At 45.3% G+C, this 17120-nt stretch overlaps 1 protein-coding gene across 1 annotated transcript in view; it reads left to right on the plus strand.

Annotated features, from left to right (window-relative positions):
- The window catches only part of SLC22A23 (solute carrier family 22 member 23), a 137484-nt gene that overhangs the window by 65935 nt on the left and 54429 nt on the right, over window positions 1-17120 (plus strand). The window lies entirely within an intron of this gene.

Here is a 17120-nt window from a genome sequence, read left to right on the forward strand (position 1 = left end):
ATTTTTCAATTTAAATTTACTGAATATCATCGAGTGAAATCAGAAATTGATTTTGAATTGCACTATAACAAAAAAGTAAAAAAACAAAAAACAAAAGAAAAAGAAAACCTCATGGAAATGGCCTGGACAAAAGTGATGGCGCCCCTATAAAAGTCTGAAAATATTTTGAACATGGACAAAAGAAAGCTAATGAGAGCATTGTCTCAGGAAATTAAAGGGAACCTGTCAGCCCCAAAATCGATGGTGAGGTATGCTCACCGTCATCAGGGGCTTATCCACAGCATTTTATAATGCTGTAGTTAAGCCCCCGATGTAACCTGAAAGAGGAGAAAAAGAGGTTGGATTATACTCACCCAGGGGTGGTCCCGCTGCGGTCCGGTCAAATGGGTGTCTCAGGTCCGCTCTGGCGCCTCCTATCTTCATTCCATGACATCTTCTTCTGGTCTTCACGCTGCGGCTCCGGCGCAGGCATACTTTGTCTGCCCTGTTGAGGGCAGAGCAAAGTACTGCAGTGCGCAGGCGCCGGGCCTCTCTGACCTTTCTGGCACCTGCGCACTGCAGTACTTTGCTCTGCTCTCAACAGGCCAGAGCCGCGGCGTGAAGACCAGAAGAGGACGTCATGGAATGAAGATGGGAGGCGCTGTACCGGACCTGAGACACCATCAGAGCAGGACCGACCCTGGGTGAGTATAATCTAACCTCTTTTTCTCATCTTTCAGGTAACATCGGCGGCTTATCTACAGCATTACAGAATGCTGTAGATAAGCCCCTGATGACGGTGAGCTTACCTCACCATTTGATTTTGGGGGTGACAGGTTCCCTTTAAAAAGGAAGTAATAGACAAAGAAACATGTTGGATAAAGGCTATAAAAGCTTGGTGTTCTGTCCCTAAAGTTATACATAATCGTTGAGAAGTGTAAGGTCCATCGGACTGCAGCCAGCCTTCCCTTGAGTGGCCGGAAGAGGAAAATTGATGACAAATTGAAGAGATGAATAATAATAACCAAAGGGGCTAAACCAACGTATAAATAGATTAGAGGTGAACTCCAAGGTCAAGGTACATCAGTGTCAGATTGTATCATGCGCCTAAGAAGGAAACAGCTGTTGAAAGCAATTCATAAAAAAGTTAGACTGGAATTTGCTAAAATGCATATTGACAAGCCACAAAACTTCTAGGAGAATGTTAATTGGATAGATGAGACAAAACTGGAGTTTTTTGATAAATAGCATCAGCATTATGTTCACAGACCCAGAAAAGAAGCATACAAAGAAAAGAACTATTGCACCTACTGTGAACTATGGAGGAAGCCCAGTTATGTTTTGGGGCTGCTTTGCTGTATCTGGCACAGGGTGTCTTGAATCTGTCCAGGGTACAATGAAAACTCAAGACTATCAAGTCATTCTGTAAAATGTGCTGCCCAGAGTTAGAAAGTTTTGTCTGAGTTGCAAATCGTGGGTCTTCCAACAGGATTATGCCCCAACGCACACAGAATGACTAAGGGCAAAGCATTGGACTATTTTGGTGAGCGGTGATCTAAATCCTATTGAACATCCGTGGAAGGAGCTGAAACATGAAGTCTTGAGAAGGCACCTTTACACCTGAGACAGCAGGAGCCATTTGCTGATGAGGAGTGGGCCAAAATACTGGCGGGCAGGTGCAGAAGTCTCTCTGAGAGTTACAGAAATCGTTTATGTGCAGTGATTGTTTCAAAAGATTGTGCAACAAAATATTAAGTTAAGAATACCATCATTTTTGGACAGGCCATTTTTATTTTAATTTTTTGAGCCACAATTCAATAGATCTGTCTGATCTTCATTAGTTGATATTCTTTAAATTGAAAATGACTTGTCAGCTTCAAGTTGTTTCAGTGATCATTGTGGGTTCTTCTTAGTTTAACAGACGGGTGCCAGGATTTTTGTCTACATCTGTATTTATTTGCAGTTTTTCTATATCCAAGTATAGCAATTCTTATCCGTGACAGATCCCTAATTCTCCACACATTCCTGCGTGTATATTCTCCCAAATCATATCTTTACACCACGGATGAGTATAATCTCTGCTTGTGTTTCCAGTATGATTATCATTATTATGTAGAGGATGAATTTAGCCTTATGAGATTGTGTATTTCTCTCCGGGTAATATCTGAAATCTTTTATGCCAGTTTAATAACGTTTTAAATTACATACATCTACTTCAGTGGCCTGGAGACCTTTTATGGAAGCGTTTGTGGTTTTCTTGCAATTATTGTAGTCGGTTTCTAACTGCTCCTTGTGTAGTTGTAATAGAAAATGAAATGTAAATGGCTCGCAGCTCGTGGTGGAGCGTTTGTCATGGCCAATTAGTTCAAAAATTGCTGGTATCTGCTATGAGTTGTCCATTTGGGAATGCCGTATGAATTATGGCAGCGGGGGGATGTGAGCGTGTGGAGGTAGGGCGTCACGTAGGCCTATGTGGTCTGTGTGAGGGAGGCTACAAGATGTATAAATACTGGGGAACGAGAAGCAAGATAGAGAGTGATTCCCATCATTCACGCCCGCAAGGGTAGCCATATTTTAATTTACATTATTTCACATTTTGGGTACATGTAAACTACCAGGAGGCTCAAAAACTATTAGAACTTTTTTCTGTTGTCCTACTTTTAGCATGTAGTATAGTGAAGACAATGTTGATTGTGTCTCCTATGTTAGTTTTTTTTTTTTTTTTTTAGGAATAATGGCTTTAATATTTATGTATCTTTTTTTTCTTAAAATCTAGAGATAAACTGCAGAATTTTACTAAAAAAAAAAAATCCTTTTGGAATTTCTAATTTTAATTTGGGAGACGTTGCATGTGTAGAAGAAATCATGCCTGGGAAATCCACATACTTCCTGAAAAGTTTAGTAAGCCAACAACTGTTGGTCGAATGACGGCCCAACATCTTACCAAATGGACTCCTACCAAGAACGAGGGTCTTGAGGTCCCTCCTCTGTATGAATGGAGAGATGGTGCCCATGCCTGACCACCGCTCTCTTCACACAGAGGGCTTGATGGCCGCTAGTGAACTATATCACCCGACCCAGAAATAGCTGATCAATGTATTTAGTGGGAAAACACTCTTAAGCCTATATGTACCTATATAATCTGTACCACGGCTCTTAAATCGAGGAATCGCCAAGGCTTCACTATTTGAGAACTATTAATAGTATATATGAATAAATCAAACATTTCCTTAGGCTTTAAATACTTTCTAACCTACTTGTTGTTCTCTCTGAAGGTTTGCATAAAGTAGTATTTTTGACCTGCCGTTTGTGCTGATTTCCATAGCTTCATTTTTGTTGTCTGCCTAATTGGGGGGAAAAAATAAATCAACTGGCAAAGTTCACGTGTCCCAGGTAGGCTGCTGCGGAAATGACACGTGTGTTTGCACATAGAGCGTTGGCATTACTATTAGCAAACATTCATAAGCTAAACAAGCAGAGCTGCAGTATCCCAGAGTACAGTCGTGTACTCGAGCGCTGCCAATGCCACGGCTTCATCAGCTGCTTTCTTACTGTTTTTCACATAATGGCTCAGGATCTCGAGCTTGATGGTAAAAAAAAGCGTGATAAAATGGTTAACAAGGAAAATATGACCTGAATCATTGGACCTCATATATGGAAAAATTATACATGTGCAGCAACATTATTAATAGTACACTAAACACTTTTAGCTGCTAACCCCTTCCCAACCTGGCCAATTTCCAATCTCTTCACTTTCTTTCTTTCCTCTAACCTTTTTTATGTTTCTGTCCACATAGACTTTATTTTTGGTTGTCCTGAAGGAGTCGGAGTGACTTTGCATACGTTAACAATAAACCAACATTCCATATTCCATCATGGCTCGTCATATTTCTCCAGCAGCGCAGGATACGTCCGTCGCCTGTGGCAAATTAAAAAAAAAAAAAAAACAGCAATTCTGACACTTTTTTTTTTCACCAAAAAAAAAAAAAAAAAAGGTTCAGCTTATATTATGTGGTAAAACTGACTTGCCAATACAATGCCCCTCATGAGTACCATTGCGGCGATGCTAAATTTGTCCATATTTATTTTTATTATTTTAGTGGTGAAAAAATGTGATGGCTTATTTCTGCACCTCGCAATTGTGTGACGGGAGCACCGATGGGTGAATGCTGTCCTATGAGTGTAGAAACACGTGCAGAGGCGTAGCTAGAGCTTTTGCCGCCCGGGGCTGTTCCCGAGTTTGGCGCCCCCCCCCCCGCTCAATACACACAAAGGTTACCAAAAATGGTTTTCCTGTTTTGTAGAACTTAAACTGGGCCTAATGGTGTCACCCCCACATGCCAAACCTGTGACTTAATACCACCACACCGTGACCAGACCACATAGTGACCGAATAATACTACATACAAGGGACAAATACCACAACACCATTTCCAGACCACATATTACCACCACATAGTGACTGAATACTACAATACTGATCAGTAATAAAAAAAAAAAAACACAATACTATCACCATAAGTGCCAGTATTCACAGGAGATCTGTACTTAGTATGCAGTGTCTGTGTAGAGGTAATACAGAGATCACTGGTGACATTATACACAGGACCTCTATATAGTATACAGTGTATAGTGTCAGTGTATAGGTAACACTGACTCACCAGTGACGTCTCTAGGTGAAGTCCTTCATCTTTCATCCAGCACAGACAGCCATCATTCCTTCCAGCCAGGACTCGTTTCTGCAGGAAATAACACAGTTATCTCGAGCTCCGCTTGCAGAACACATTACTTAATTTTTCACAACTTCTACATTACACCACATGAAGACAAAAAGGCGATATAGTGTCACTCTGCACAATAACAGTACCGCCCCCCCATTTAAAACAGTATACTCAAAAAATAAAATAAATACATCACTGCAGTAATAATATCCCTTAATTAGCCCCTATGGTAACACTATTCCCCACCTTGGCCCCGTTTATCTCATTCCTGGCTCCAGCCATATGTTCTCGTATCCTGCCCTCATGACTATCCATTCTACACCATATGATCTCCCCATCCTGCCCCATATGATCTCCCCATCCTGCCCCACCAGCCTCCATCGTATCCGTCCTGCCCCATGATCCAATCCTGCCCCATGTCTCCAATCATGCCCCAAGTCCTGCCCCCAGTGTGTCCAGCAATCTGCCCCAGTGTGTCCAGCATATTACCCCCATGTTGTCCAGCAATCTGCCCCAGTGTGTCCAGCATATTACCCCCATTGTGTCCAGCATATTACCCCCAGTGTGTCCAGCATATTACCCCCAGTGTGTCCAGCAATCTGCCCCAGTGTGTCCAGCAATCTGCCCCATGGTCTCCTGTATTGCCCCAGTGTGTCCAGCATTCTGCCCCATGGTCTCCAGTATTGCCCCAGTGTGTCCAGCATTCTGCCCCATGGTCTTCAGTATTGCCCCAGTGTGTCCAGCAATCTGCCCCATGGTCTCCAGTATTGCCCCGGTGTGTCCAGCATTCTGCCCCATGGTCTCCAGTATTGCCCCAGTGTGTCCAGCAATCTGCCCCATGGTCTCCAGTATTGCCCCAGTGTGTCCAGCATTCTGCCCCATGGTCTCCAGTATTGCCCCAGTGTGTCCAGCAATCTGCCCAATGGTCTCCAGCATTGCCCCCAGAGTCAGACATAAAGAAAAAAAAAAAAAGTAAAATCCTCACCTCTCCCGTTCCTAGCGCAGGTCCGGTGCAGTCAGCGTCTCTCCGGCTCTGCGACGCTCAGGACAGAGAGGCAGAGCGGCGCGCACAGTAGTGACGTCATCGCGCCCTCTGCTCTGAGACGTCGCAGAGTCAGAGGACGCTGTAGCTGCCGGCGCCGCAGGAACCAGGAGAGGTGAGTATAGGGCGGGGGCCCAGGGGCGGGGGGAGCCTGGTCGTGGCGGCGGACGGCGCCGCCCGAAGATTTAAAGGGTCGTCTTTTTTTTTTTTTTTTTTCCTTTCTCCTGCAGCGCCGGCCGCCCCCCGCATTGTGCCGCCCGGGGCGGACCGCCCCCCCCCCGTACCCCCCTTCCTACGCCACTGAACACGTGCCCCCATATTGGAGAGCTGTTACTGTCGCTGTTAGGTTGACAGCGGCATTTAACAAGTTAATAGTCAGGGCAGAGCTTCAGTCCACCCTTAGATGCTAGAGGCAGGTCTTGACTGTAACACACAGCCATTGCCCGGCACCAGGTATGGAGCAAGCTAACACCATGAACCAGCTCCTTACACCTGCCTTTGACCTTTCACCAAATGTTTCATGTTGAAGTGGACACTGGATTTTTTTGGCTGCAGAACAGAATAAAACATTTTTTCCTTTTTTCTTTTGCCCCTCCATAGCAGAGATATGTTAACTCATTAAAGGGAACCTGTCACCTGGTTTGGCTGATATAAGATACAGCCATTACCTTTCAGGGCTTATATACAGCATTCTATAACCTTACCCCTTAGACCCCAGTCCAGAGCCTCTCACCTAGCCAAATCAGTTCTCATGCTTAGCACTGACGAGGGCCAACAGCCCGAAACACCGTGTCTGCGAATTGAGATACTGATTTGGCTCTTATCCTAAGCCATATTGCACGACTCGTTAAAGGGTTGATTGTGACTTGTATGATCGCTACTTCCAATAGATGGCGCTATAGAGGTCAAGTCCTCTATTTCTGAAGAGGCAATTTCCATACCCCCACCATAACTTCAATTTCTCAGTATGCGTGTTGTAATGATACAGATCTAATCTCCTGGTCTAACCTCCTGCATGATTAGAAAATGCTGAATGAATAGAGCACAGATGGCAGGCACATCTAGGTTTAGCCGCATCATAATACAAACCTTTCTATAGTCTCTCCTCCTCTCAGCAGTGTTGGGTCTGCTTTATTGCTCTTCCCCCACACTGTGTGTCCATAGGTGAGGCAGTAATCACACTTATGTCTGTTGTGTTTAGAAGATGCTTTGAAAGTTTTCCTATCGCCACGACAGCACCCCTACGAGAGAGGGGATCCGCCCACCTTCCGGACAGGAACCTACAGGATTTAAAGGGGCGGTCCCCCTCATCATTCGAGTTTGGGTTCCTGTCCGGACGGCGGGAGCCTGCAGAGGCCTCCATGCCTCTGCGCGGTATCTTCTAAGAACGGCAGAATCAGGGGCTCGGAAGCAGCGTCGGGGGTGTCCTGCGTGCAGACCCCCCCTCGTCTGGCCATGAGGTGCGCGTCCCAGGAGGCGGGCAGTGCCGTCCTGGTCCGCGGTTGAGCGCGGTGTGCAGCGTCCACGCCGACGCTGGTGAACCCGGAAGTAGTTGGTACACTTCCGGGGTAAGCCGGGGGAGGAGCGCTGCAGCGCTGTAAAAGAGCGGCGCCTATGGAATGATGCGTGCAACCATGTCCTCAGTAGGGGACGCCGAGCACCCTCATGGAGAGGGAACGGAGCAGCGCAGTAAGAGCGGTAGTGGCCGCTCAAGGAGAAGCAGCAGCAGCGTGGTACGGGGGCAGCAGCGTGTGAGCGCCCCAGCGTCACATTTGGATCCTACTCCTCCAGAACCGGTATTCACAGAATCAGCCTTATGGTGAGTGTTAAACCAGACACCTGGTGCTAATATGGTCTGTTATTTGTGCTTTGTTTTAGGGGAAAAAAAACGCTAAATCTAAACACAAGCAATGTGCTCTATGCATGACTCCAATGCCTGACAGTTATACCAAAAGGCTGTGTCAGGCTTGCATCTCTCAGACCTTAGAAGAGGAAGCTCCCCTTCGGTCATCAGACCTTAGAGTGGTCATCAGGGAGGAAATTAGCTATTCCCTTAAGGTACCTTCACATTAAGCGACGCTGCAGCGATACCGACAACGATCCGGATCGCTGCAGCGTCGCTGGAGAGCTGTCACACAGACCGCTCTCCAGCGACCAACGATGTCGGTAACCAGGGTAAACATCGGGTAACTAAGCGCAGGGCCGCGCTTAGTAACCCGATGTTTACCCTGGTTACCATCCTAAAAGTAAAAAAAAACAAACAGTACATACTTACCTACAGCCGTCTGTCCTCCAGCGCTGTGATGTCACCGCTCTGCTTTCCGGCTGACCGACGCTCACAGCCAGTACAGGAGGAGAGCAGAGCACAGCGCTGGAGGACAGACAGCGGTAGGTAAGTATGTAGTGTTTGTTTTTTTTTTTACTTTTAGGATGGTAACCAGGGTAAACATCGGGTTACTAAGCGCGGCCCTGTGCTTAGTTACCCGATGTTTACCCTGGTTACCAGTGAAGACATCGCTGGATCGGTGTCACACACGCCGATCCAGCGATGTCAGCAGGAGTCCAGCGACGAAATAAAGTTCTGGACTTTATTCAGCGACCAACGATCTCCCAGCAGGGGCCTGATCGTTGGTCGCTGTCACACATAACGATTTCATTAACGATATCGTTGCTACGTCACAAAAAGCAACGATATCGTTAACAATATCGTTATGTGTGAAGGTACCTTTAGAGGCAGCCGCCAGGAAAGGTCGGGCAGGGACATATCGCCAGGATCTAGTCTGTCCCTGCAAGAAGGGGAATGTTCCCGCTCTTCATCTCCATCCTCCTCAGATGAAGAGGGAAGGCCTTGTTTCTCGGTGGATAACATGGACATGTTAGTTAAAGGAGTCCGAGCTACCATGGGTGTTGCAGAGAGCAAGGAACCAAGGTCCGCACAGGACATAATGTTTGCGGGCTTGTGCCAGAGGAGTCGTAAGGCATTCCCGGTTGTGGATACGGTTAAGACTCTTATAAAGAGAGAATGGGTTAAACAGGATAAAGGTTTCCTCCCGTCATCAGCCAAAAGAAGGTATCCCTTTGAAGACAATGATCTGGCAGAGTGGATGAAAGTCCCTAAAGTGGATGCAGCGGTGGCTTCTACGTCTAAAGCCGGTACTTTGCCGCTGGAGGACGTGGGCCTTCTGAAAGATCCGTCAGATAGGAAGGCGGACATGTTTTTGAGAAAAGTATGGGAATCAACTGCAGGGGCGTTCAAACATGCTATCTCTAGCACGTGTACGGCTAGATCCGTCATGGTGTGGATATCCCAGCTGGAGGAACAGCTGAAGTCCAAGGTGCCCAGACACAAGATGCTGAACTCCCTTTCGCAAATACGTGAAGGGGTGGCGTATTTAGCGGATGCATCAGTGGATTCTTTAAAATTGGCGACAAGATCAGCAGGTCTCTCAAACGCTGCTCGCCGAGCCCTATGGCTTAAGACCTGGAAAGGGGATGCCCAGGCAAAAGCTAAACTGTGTACAATACCGTGTAGGGGTGAGTACCTGTTTGGCCCGGTATTGGATGATATCCTAGCTAAGGCTGAGGATAGGAAGAAAGGTTTTCCTAAAGCTTTCAATCCTACCTTTAGGAATACCTTCAGGAGACGCTTCCAATACAGAAGACCTTACCACAACCGAGACTGGGAACCATCAGACCCGAAAAAGAAAGGTTCGGACTTTAATGCTTCATCATCTTCCTCAAGAAGAAGAAGGAATTATCGTTAATAAAGATCTTCCAGTAGGGGGCAGGTTAAAATACTTCTATGCTCAGTGGGCCAAAATAACTTCGAGCAATTGGGTTCTGGGTATAATTAATTCAGGGTTAAAATTAAAGTTCCGGGAAAGACCTTCTGAATTTTATATCTTAACTGCCCCTGATTCCTTAGACCAACAAAAGGCCCTTGAAAAAGAGGTCCAAATGTTAAGACGGAAGAAAGTCATAGTGGAGGTTCCAAAACATCAGCAGGGGGAAGGGTTCTATTCCCCTTTATTTTTAATCTCCAAGCCAGATGGATCCTTTCGAACCATCGTAAACTTACGGAGGTTGAACAAACATCTAGAGTATCATGCCTTTAAGATGGAATCTATTAAAACGGCGACTAAACTTCTTTTTCCCAGATGTTATGACAGTCCTGGATTTAAAAAATGCGTATTACCATCTGCCCATTCACCAGGATCATCAACAATTCCTCAGAATGGCGGTGCGCTTAAACGACCAGGTCAGACACTTTCAGTTTGCTGCAATGCCCTTTGGTCTATCTATGGCACCGAGGGTGTTTACTAAAGTCATGGCAGAAGTAATGGCCTATGTCAGAGAGCAGGATACGTTAATTATACCCTACTTGGATGACTTCCTGGTAGTGGGGAATTCCTTTTGCCAGTGTAATACTCGCCTAAATCATGTAATATCTTCCTTACAGGACTTGGGTTGGATAGTCAATATGGAGAAGTCAAGACTCGAACCATCAACAACTCAGACTTTCCTAGGTATTCTGCTAGATTCGGAAGAGCAACAATGTTTCCTTCCGGAAGAGAAAAAGCAGAGGATTGTGCACAAAGTCAGTACGGTAACAAGGAAGCCAGATCTGACTTTAAGAGACGCTATGTCCCTTCTGGGATCCCTAACGTCTTGCATACCAGCCGTCCAGTGGGCTCAATTCCACACTCGAGTGTTGCAGGCCCAAGTCTTGGATACAGAGAGGAGTCTTCAAGGGCAATTAGGCGGAAGACTCCACCGCCACTCTACACAGTCTGAGATGGTGGTTAAACAGAAGACATTTAGGGAAAGGAGTACGCTGGAGTGTAGTACCAGACAACACGGTCACAACCGATGCCAGTCCAATAGGTTGGGGAGCTCATATAGGAGATGTTTGGACTCAAGGGCAATGGTCTCTCTTAGAGGCTCAAGAGTTCTCAAATTGGAAAGAGCTCACGGCAGTAAAGAAGGCCTTACTCAGGTTGCTTCCATCTCTGCAGGATTCACATGTAAGAGTCCAGACAGACAACACAACAGTAGTGGCGTATCTCAACCATCAAGGGGGTACAAGGTCAAGATCCCTAATGAACACCGCCACAGACATACTCAAAGTAGCCGAAGTCCACTTTCACTCTCTATCAGCTGTTCACATTCGGGGAGAGCTCAACACAGAGGCAGATTACCTCAGCCGTCATTCTCTACGTCAGGGAGAATGGGTTCTAAATCGACGGGTGTTCAGACAGATAGTAGACCTGTGGGGATTGCCCGTTATCGATCTATTTGCAACGAGAGAGAACAGGCAGACCAGGAAGTTCGCTTCTCTTCGGGTGGCGGACAAGCCCTGTATAATAGACTCCCTTCAAATACACTGGGATTTCCCTCTGGCTTATGCGTTTCCCCCAATGTGTCTGATCCCTATAGTATTCAGGAAGATCAGGGAAGAGAGGGCGAGAGTGATCCTGATTGCCCCCTTTTGGCCCAGGAGGGCATGGTTCTCGTTACTCAGGGCAATGTCTGTGTCCGACCCCTGGGTACTGCCGACCAGCCCGGAGCTTCTTTCTCAGGGTCCACTCAGTTACCCCAATGTGGAATCCCTGCATCTGACGGCGTGGAATTTGAGAGGGAGTTATTGAGGAGAAGAGGGTTTTCAGAGGCTCTCATATCTACCCTTTTAAATAGCCGGAAAGAAGTTACCACTAAAATCTATGCTAAAACTTGGAAAAAGTTCCTTGCCTTCTACCAAAATCCCTTTTCTGGCAAGGTCCCAATTCCGGCTATTCTGGAGTTTTTACAGAAAGGCCGAGAATTGGGCTTGGCGGTAAATACCCTTAGAGTCCAAGTATCAGCTTTGGGAGCGTTATATAACAGCGATGTGGCGGGAAATAGATGGGTTTCCCGATTTATCAGGGCCACTGAACGTAGTAACCCAGTGTATATTCCTAGATTACCACCATGGGATTTAAATTTGGTTTTAGACGCCTTAACAGAACCCCTCTTTGAGCCATTAGATTCTGTCTCCATAAAAAATTTAACCTTAAAAACAGCCTTCCTAGTAGTAGCTCTGACCTCTGCTAGGAGAGTGAGTGACTTACAAGCTTTGTCGATAGATCCTCCTTATTTAATGGTCTTTCAGGACAGGGTAGTGTTAAAACCTGATCCAGCATACCTACCAAAAGTAGCTTCCAAATTTCATAGAAGTCAGGAAATAATTTTACCATCTTTCTGTGACAATCCGAATTCAGCTGACGAGCAGAAATATCACATGTTAGATGTCAGGAGAACTCTATTAGAGTACCTACACAAAACAGAACCATGGAGGCAGAGTAGGGCTCTGTTTGTTTCCTTTCAGAACCCAAGGAAAGGGGCGAGTGTAACAAAAGCGTCTATCGCCAGATGGATAAGAGATGCCATATATCTTGTGTGACGCTGTAAGAATCTGGCTGCACTCGGATGTCACCCGAGTGCAGTCCGATTAGAGCATGTATATTCAAACGGAGAGTGGACCCACTGGACCGTGATGACGAACCCCTCTCGGACGAGCTGACCAGGTGGACCGCCCCCTATACAGGGAGAGTTAGGGGCAGGCCCGTGAGGGACTATCGCCACGGAAGCTGGAGGGTCGACTGAGAACAGATGGGAACACAGCAGGCACAAAGGGAAAGAGGGAACAGAAAGGAAATACTGAGACAAGGGAGAAGATGGGAACGCTACTGAGGCACGGAGACTGGCAGGACAATATGGAGAGACCGAGGCTGACGGGAGCAAGGAAAAGATATAGGAGCCGGGCAGGTACTGCAGAGGAAAAGGAACTGAAGGAACAAGACAGGAACACAGGAAACAGGCAGGCACTGCAGAGGGCGGAGGAGACCCAAAGTCAGAGAGCTAGGAACGCTCAGAGACCACAGGTGGCCAGAAGCACTTGTAAACACAAATGAACATCAGGCACAGAGAAGCAGCAGGAAGCAGTTTACATAGCAGCATGGGAGCTACTTCCGGGTTACAGTCCTCCAGGATGACAGAGAGGACAGGAAAGAGCGCCAACAGAGGAATCAGATGTGCGCACGCGCAGAGCTGAATGCGGCGCGCGCGCGCACCCGGCGAGCTGCAGTGGGAAGAGCCGGCGGCAGCAACGGCATGACATCTTGCTTATACTGCTAAAGGTCAGACACCACCAGATGGCATCAGGGCCCACTCCACTCGAGCCATGGCCTCATCCTGGGCGGAAAGAGCGGACGTCTCCATAGACGTAATATGTAAGGCGGCAACGTGGTCATCTCCTTCCACCTTTTATAGACATTATCGCCTTGATTTATCTTCAGAGGCCAATTTAGTTCTTGGCCGTACAGTACTTAGTGCTGTAGTCCCTCCCAGGTGATTGATCTTTGAAAATCTCTCGTAGGGGTGCTGTCGTGGCGATGGGAAAACCGGTTTTTACGTACCGGTAATAGGATTTTACGGAGCCACGACAGCACCCGCACATTCCCCCCCGTAGTTATTCACTGGTTTCTGCACCCTTTGGGGAAAGTGTGCTTGTTAAAAAATCACTCTTTAGAAGGTGATGGTATTTAGTAATGTTTAAGTATATATGTTATGTACTAACTCAATGGCGGTGTCCCTTATACTCTGAAACACAAACTGGAGTGATGAGGGGGACCGCCCCTTTAAATCCTGTAGGTTCCTGTCCGGAAGGTGGGCGGATCCCCTCTCTCGTAGGGGTGCTGTCGTGGCTCCGTAAAATCCTATTACCGGTACGTAAAAACCGGTTTTAATTACATGTTTTCGAACTGGGTCTGAAAATCCTCATTAATTTCTGGCCGGAATTTTTTTTTTTTTAACCTATTGATAGGAATATTGTAAACTACAACTGAATTGTTCCATACAATAAGTCATCTTATATTTTGTATATTTGAAAGCTGTATATGTTGTGTATGTACAGTAAAATGGCCATATAATGCTTCCTTGCACTAACATTTCCATCGGTTCTCATAGTTTATGAACTTTTCAGATTAGAACGTTCCTTTATTCTTTCATGGAGGAATTTTGTCACACTCTGGTAATTTAAGGGGTAACGTTTCTCCTTGTGGAGAGTGACATATTGGCTCCGGCATGTCAGAGTGAGGAGACTTATACTCCATGAATAATCCTCTGGGAAATTACATATGCAAATTGCCTCTTCAGCGAGGAAAAGGACTAGAACCCTAGCACCACCTATTGGAAGTAGCAATCCTGAAAGTCAATATCGACTCTCTAACAAGCCTTGCCATATGACTTGGGATAAAAGCCTCTCTGGTAATGTGACATGTAAATCTAGAATAGCGAATGAAGGCATCCTAAGTAAGTAAGATCCTCTGTTGTGCTGAAGGAATAATTGAGATATGTCGTTATATAGAGAAAGAAACGGTTATCCTGGAATATCCATGCTACACAACAGGAATAGTGAAGAAACTAGTGACCCGCATCTAAAAGAAGTTTCTGTTCTATTTAGGACCAATAATTTCTCATCTAAAATCCATTTTATCTGGATGAAATATACTTGTGTATGAATTTGCACTCTGCTTTTTGCTTTTGCTAAGGCTTTGTTGTGACTACTGAAGTATATTTCTGTATATGACGGAAGTGTCAGAATGACGTTGTTTTTATGACGTATGATGGGAATGTTCTATCTGATTCACATGAAAAACTCCTAACTACAAAACCTGCACAAAGCTCCGTAGAAGCCTATTCCTACATCTAAAGCCTACTTACAAACTCCGATTGAAAAGTTGCAAGGAAATTTTCTTTTTCTCCATTGTTGGGGACATATGGTCTTCAAAGAAGTTGTCCAACTAAATAAAATGATTTAGATGCGTTTATCATGTACTTGGATAAAAATAATGAACAAAGGTGTACCATTCTCCAAATATGAATGTTGGTCCCGGGAGCTCCTCTTCGGACTGGTGTGCACAGGAACTGGAACGGTTGGGGCTTGGACCACTGTAATATCTATGGATCGGGACACTTTTGTTAATACACGTATATTATCACATTGCATGTATTAAAGGAGATTTTGATGATTGTTTCGTTATATAGGATTGGGGAGGTTAAAAATACCAAAATGAACTATACTGTGGTGTCTTTAGCCGCAGTGGTGACATCAAGACTACAGTGCATGTAACTGCTTGAGCAAGTCTTTAGATTTGGCAGTCACACTGATGTAGACTTCAAGAGACCCCTAAGCCCAGTGATTGGCTGCAGTGGTTACCTTTACAGTCACTGCTGCAGCCTGTCAACAGAGATCTAGGAAGCACCAGAATGGTATTATTGAATCAGCAATGAGTGAGCTGAGCAAATGTTATTTATTTCCCCAAACATATATAATACAGAATCAATGAAGAGAAAAAAGTGTTGCTGCACAGCCTGAATGTAACGTACTGGTAAGAACACAGTCACTTGTGGGTGTAGGGCTTCAGTAACTGGAGGTGCTCGCATACAAAAAAACAAACAATCCAGTATAAATATGAAAACTGGGTCACTTCCCAGTTTGCTGGACCTGTAGAAGCGCTGGTAGAGCGCGAAACAGCTGTTGTCTTCCCCTGCTCACTTCCACTATGTCTGCACTCCCCGAGCCGTGAACACGTCATGATGGATTTTTTACCTTCAATAAAGGTTTGATCTACGCAATCTGGTGAGTGCTGCCGCAGTTCTTCTTTTTTCATATTTATATATAATACAGAAGTTGAATAATCTAAAACCTTTTAATATTTTGAACACTTCCAAACATGGTTGAGGTTTTTTTAAGTGGACTTTAACAGGACTTAAGATGAGTAAAAGAATAGTAAAATAATCTACTGTTACTTTTTCTGCTCTGATTTTGCACTTTTGAAGGCTTTGTCCACATCACATTTGATCCTTCTATAGTAGTAAGTCAGGAACCGTTCCTGATATATTCTCACAGTTGAAGACTCCTATGTATGAGGCTGTCTAGGTATACAATGGCTTATGTCGATCATACCAGAGTCTTATGCATGATGTTAGTTGCCTTTTTATTTTCGATGCTGTACAAAAGATTTTTATTTTTTGCAGTGAATGGAAGCCAATGGATTCTTTTGACAGATAAGATTTATCCTCCGGTCTTTATTTTTAAGTCCCAGTTACCAGTGTAGTGTTGCAGAAGTTTTGATTTCGACACGCTCGCATTCGTGTGAGTCTCAGGACTTGTGCAGTGACGGCAGTCATACATTGAAATAGGCTTTTGGGTTACTTATTAAGCCAGTTTCTTGTAGTTTTAATCTAATTGCTTGTCCGGTACATGTTTTCTGTAGTAATTAATAGGCAATTATACAACCCGGCTTCAGAGTCCTCTGAGTGTAACCTCTTGCCTCGTAGAGACAAAACACTGATCGCTTTATGTCTCGCAGCTTTTAACCGCTCCGAATGCTTTCTGTTGGTTTTGGTTTTTTTTTCTTTTTGCACTTTCTCGGTTGACAGGGTATCGGCATTATTTTTTTATTTTGTAGACCATATATTGGGACCCAAACTGAAAATTGCGCTATACACACTAGTGGTGGTTCAATTTAATATCGCATGTATGAGCCGATGCCTCACTTTCCATGTGCTCCAAAGATCATCTGAGCTCATGAGTCCATTAGTTTGATCAATTAGTCGGGGTCTCGGTACATGAAAATGTGGCTATAACATCGAAACATAACGTCATATCATAGCATTTCTAAAACTTTACCTTTTATCATTCTAGAAGATCAAAGAAGTGAAACTCCGATTGCAGCAAAATATATAGAAAGAATTGAGCTGAGCATTACAATTCACAATGCCCTGGTCCGGCACCCTCTCCAGAATGCCACGGAGGACTGGACGCCGGACCACGGAGGACTGGACGCCGGACCACGGAGGACTGGACGCCGGACCACGGAGGACTGGACGCCGGACCACGGAGGACTGGACGCCGGACCACGGAGGACTGGACGCCGGACCACGGAGGACTGGACGCCGGACCACGACCTTGTGAATTGAAATGCTTATCTCTATTAAAGAACACTATCAGCACTAGAATTTAGTCCTTTTTAGATGATCAAGGGTTGACACTTACTTTAAGTGTTTGTCCATGACTGAGCATGTCCTACACCTGACACTCGCTGACTGATCCGCTGGTATTAAGGCTTATGGTCTCTAGAAATACATAGTCCGTGAAGCTAGCACAGAAAAGCTTTAAGTGTGCAATGGTTGTTCTTAGTTACTGCAGTTCAGCTGCCATTCACTTCATTAGGACCCATCCTGAATTATCTGAGATTGGCCACTAGAGTATACTGAGCTGTGGTGCTCTGCCTCCATAGATTCGGTATACTTGATAAAGACCATTTGTGGTCAAA

This window comes from Ranitomeya imitator, chromosome 6, assembly GCF_032444005.1.
Source record: "Ranitomeya imitator isolate aRanImi1 chromosome 6, aRanImi1.pri, whole genome shotgun sequence".
Taxonomy (NCBI): domain Eukaryota; kingdom Metazoa; phylum Chordata; class Amphibia; order Anura; family Dendrobatidae; genus Ranitomeya; species Ranitomeya imitator.